The 4,934-nt window shown below is 35.5% G+C and overlaps 1 long non-coding RNA gene across 1 annotated transcript; it reads left to right on the top strand.

Moving 5' to 3' along the window:
* The first annotated feature begins 2,575 nt into the window (after window positions 1-2,575).
* On the top strand, window positions 2,576-3,788 carry LOC145094806 (uncharacterized). Its single transcript, XR_013703574.1, has 2 exons — window positions 2,576-2,863; window positions 3,487-3,788. It is a non-coding gene; the product is annotated as an uncharacterized LOC145094806 (long non-coding RNA).
* The last annotated feature ends 1,146 nt before the right edge of the window (window positions 3,789-4,934 follow it).

Consider the following 4,934-nt stretch of genomic DNA (forward strand, 5'->3'; position numbering starts at 1 on the left):
TTTTATGTAATAGGACTACCTATCATTATCTTTCAGCACTAATACACTATAGAGTTCATACAAGTGCATTACACTATTTTCTATCAAAGAACATACATTTATTGAAAACATACACTTACACTATTTCAGAGTACAAAAACATACAAAAATTTTTGGTCTTAAGGCCTAAGACTACTTTTCATTTATTGCAGAAAATATGGGATTTTCTGGGGAACATACTAACATTCTCTGGGAGCAAAAACAAACTCAAAATACTAAATGCTTATGAACTCACCAACTTAAATGTTGATACTCTCTTTTCAAAATAATTTGTATTCTCAAGAAACTAGTAGTTAGGTACACGTACCTAGGTTTTTGAGAAGATGTAGCTTGTTCAAGACTCTTCTTTTATTTTTATATACATTTTTGGTGTCTTACAATTAATACACAGAACATACATGTATTAACTATTTTAAATACAATGGATGTTGTTGCTTGTTTTACTATTATGCCATTGTTATGATACTATACGTGACGCTCTCCGCCCCCGAACGTTTCCTCCGTTCCGGTTGGGGGTGTGACCATACATATGGAAGGTAGTATATGCCCGTACTACTAGAAGCACATGACATGTATGTGTAGCAAGGAATTCACGAACCCCAAAGGTCTACTCTATCCGTAATGATTGTAATGGTATGAATTGTGGCATTTCTGATGCATCTTTGGTTCAGTTTTAGTATGGTGTACACGAGAGGTTTAGGATCAGGAGTTGGCGTCCCGTAAAGGCCATGTTTGATAGATGCTGACATTCAGGATTTGATCACCACTCAGGTGTTCGTAGCTATCAGGGAGGCGATCACAAAGTTCTTTGGGTCAATCAAGACCACGATGATTGAGCTTTTTGATGAGTGATGTGTCGATGTGACTAAGGTTGTTTCCCCTGCATCTACCTTAGCTGTTGTTACTGCACGAGTTCAGAGGGGAGGGTCATTCTAGTACCATGACTTCAACAATATGAAGCCCTAGGTGTTTGACGAGGTCAAGGACCCGATCGTGGCTATAAGATGGATTTCTGATGTGGAGGGTTGCTTCTTCACTTGTTCCTGTCCGAAGGACTGGAAGGTCAGATACGCCCTACACCTTATTCGTCTGGGTGTGAAGGACTGGTGGAACCTAGTGACTATTTCTTATACCCTAGAGTACAGGTTTGTTGTTACTTGGGAGCAGTTTCTGGGGATGTTTCACATGGAGTATGTTCCCCTGGTAGAGAGAGAAAGTGAGAAAGAGAGAGAGAGAGAGAGAGAGAGAGAGAGGGGGGTAGAGATAGGTTTCCTGAGGAGTATCTAGCCTTAAGGTAGACGACCGAGTTGGTGACTAAGATCACCAAGATTTTTACTGAGAGATCTCTTTTCTATCCCGAGTTTTCTGCTTTAGAGCAGACCCAGATGTCGCGATACTTGAGCATGCTCAAGACTGAGATTCAACAGTTTGTGTCTACCCAACGTTACAGTACCCTTTATGAGCTTCAAGATGTCGTACATAGATGGGAAATTGAGATTGAGATCTAGACGAGGGAGGAGAGGTAGGCTCTGGTTTATCCCCAACCTGCAGCAAAGCGGTTCAAGCCCGTTGTTTCACGATCTAGAGGTCAGAGGGGTCGTACTTGTGGCAAGTGTGGGAAAGCACATGAGGGCGTATTTCGATCATCTTCTGGGTGCCATAAATTTGCCAGGAGACCATATTGCTGCGGATTGTCGTTAGCAGTCCCCATTATCGAGCAGTAGGATTTGTTACCATTACGAGCAGGTTGCCAATGTCAAGGCTAGCTGTCTGTTGCTCGTTGCCAGACCATTTCATGCACCAGCCCTGACTACTTTGAGGATTACATATGGATGATAGGGGAGAGTTGAGGCCCCAAAGGCCAAGGATCGTGCTTTTCATCTCACATCAGAGGAGGCCAGGGAGACACCTGACATCGTTACTGGTATGTTCTCATTTATTATTCTGTCAAGTTATTTTATTATGTGTTTATGATTGCAATTATGCTAGGAAACTTCTTAGTGAATTCATTGCCTACCCTTGTGCTTTCTGAATCTGGTGCGAGTCGGTCATTTATGTTTTAATCCTTAAGTAGGAGCTTTGATATGTTTCTTGGAGAGTTGGAGTGTCTGTTTCAAGTTTCCATCGCTAACGAACACGGTGTTTCTGCATTGAGTATTTTTCGGAATTGTACTTTGGAGATATTCATGGTGTCTTACCCAATCAATTTGAATCCTATCACTATGAGGGATATATATATATATATATATATATATATATATATATATATATATATATATATATATATATATATATACACACACACAGAGGTAGGCTCAAATGTGGATGAACATCTATTGTGTGGACGTAGGAACCAATGAGAATTTAGAAAAAAATTATATAATTAATAAATAGAATAGGGGTATAATAGTAATCTTACCATTTTTAATTATGGTAAATACTTAAAAACATTTAATATTCCTTTAAATTAGGGAATTCATTATTATATTCCCTTAAATCGCAGCTTATTTCCATAACCCTATTCCCCTCTTTTTCTTTCTTCTATCCACATGTACGATCCCAAATTAATGAATCCATTTATATTTTAATGGAAAACCCAGAATTTGAAGAACTTGAGATCAGTGGGAGTGTAATTCATTAAGAGAATGCCTCAATTTCTGATTTACACCCACATACAAAGACGAGATCAGTTACTGGATTGGTAATTTCATATGACGACTCGTCAATGGCTTTTATCCCTCCACATTGATTCTTCAACTGGCAACCCATTCCTTCCGTCAACTCCTCCTCGATCGTTGGATTTACAGACCATGTTTTCCACCAGGTATATTACTTTGTTTCCTTCTTTATCATCCTATCACTCTCCTTGTGTTGCTAATCTTCGTTCCACATTCACTGCCCTCATCAAGTCAGAGAAATATAACGTGTCCACCCCTTTTTTTTTATCTTCATAGCTCCATGTTTATACTCGATCTTGATTAATGGTTATAATAATGAGATTGTTTTGTTGGGGTTATTGGAGGCCATGGAGGCAAAAATGAATTATGATGTTTACTTTTGGAATTCCAAGGTTGATCGATAGTCACAAAAAGGAATAAGAAATTATTTTTCCCCGTTTTGCTTTAGTTCTTGGTTGCTTACATTCAACTTTTCTCCTAAGTCAAAGGTAACAAAAACAATCACTTCACATCGTTTCTCTTTAGACGTGGTTGTTTTCTTTGTATATGTATATTATTACACTCTAGTATTCAAGAATCTTTACACTCCATATCATACAACTAAAAGTGTTGTTTATATATTTTAGGAACCAGAAGGTGGATTGTTCGATTCAAGAATATTTACATTCCATATCATATACACATTATGTTTGTTGGCATCTCATCAAACATTTACAATCTTTTCAACACGACTAACAATTTCCTCACCATTGTTTTTGTTTTATTCCAGAAATTTTGATAATCGGAGCTACAATATATATCCAGTTTGTAGATTTTGGGATACAAAAGTTCATATTCTCTCTACTCTGATGAAATTAGAGGCTTGAAATTTTGAATAATTAGCACCTGAAGACAAATGTTTCATTCTTTAAGAATATGAGAATATTCAGCAGCAAGCATATTATTCTATTAGAATATTCAATAAGGAATGTTATATTCTAGTAGAATAACTACAACAAAACGCTAAGATTTTGTTTAAGAATATTCTACAACAAATGATTTATTGTGTAAGAAGGGGATATGATTTTGTTATTCTTTAATAATGTTATTTCTTACATGCTAACAAAATAGTAGCAAGAAGTTTGTTAGTTTTTTATCAATATAATGGCATAAATGAACGTCTTCCCAAGAATATTTGAGGAAAGTAGCACGAAAAATAAGTAGAAAGAACGTGACTAGGAAGAACGAACTTATTTAAAGAACTTATTAAACTATAAACATTTAATCTTATATTTATTCAACATATAATCAACATATAGTCTTTACGTCTTGCTATAGAAGGAATTGCAAGACTTATAAGTAAGGTTGATATTACGAAGTGATTTTTGACATATTCGAAAAAAAAATGGAAATATGTCACAAAGTAACCAAATATGGAATCATCTTTTTAGGGAATTTCATCGTACAATTGATGCTCATCTAAATATAAAATAGTTAATTTAGTGGATTTGAATCACAACTAAGGAAACAAAAATTTCAATTCAACAAATAATTAAGGAAAAATAGATATATGGAAAATAAATAAAAAATGATTAATTATGAGATTAAAAAAATGTACATGAATAACATCAATAAAGGACCATTGCGAGCCGAGGTGAGGAAGACTATGTTCAAATAGGAAACCTTAATCTTACCATAAAAATTCTCTTCCTTTTGCTATCACTAATTGTTTACCGAGACGAGCCCATGGAAAATCAATAACCGGAGAACATAACCCTTAGTTCGAAATTTCAACATGAACTGAAGCTCGCGAAGTGGAAAGAATACAATGGTTGAAACCCTAAGAAAATCTAAGCGGAGAACGAAAGTGTCACAAAAACATCATCATGGCTTCAAGTGCGACTATACGATTGCACTTCATAAATGCAAGCAAAGTTGAAGCAAAACCCTAATTTGCGCCACATGTTAATTTTTGAACCAACAAGATGGAGATGAAACACGATATAGAGATGGAGAACTATAACATGGAAGTTGTATTTCGAGATGTTATACACAATCACAAAGAATTGCGATGTTTTTCTTTTCTAAAATTTTGTATGTCATTATTTTTTTTAATAATCATATAATTTTAACATAACAATTACGCATGACGTAGGTTATTAGTATTTCACTAATGATGACATAACTTTTATGACAGGCTGTCTTGTTGTTATAAATTTGGTATGTCGTAATTCACCT

The sequence above is a fragment of the Lactuca serriola genome, chromosome 3, assembly GCF_051521515.1.
Source record: "Lactuca serriola cultivar US96UC23 chromosome 3, Lser_US96UC23_V15, whole genome shotgun sequence".
Classification (NCBI taxonomy): Eukaryota; Viridiplantae; Streptophyta; class Magnoliopsida; order Asterales; family Asteraceae; genus Lactuca; species Lactuca serriola.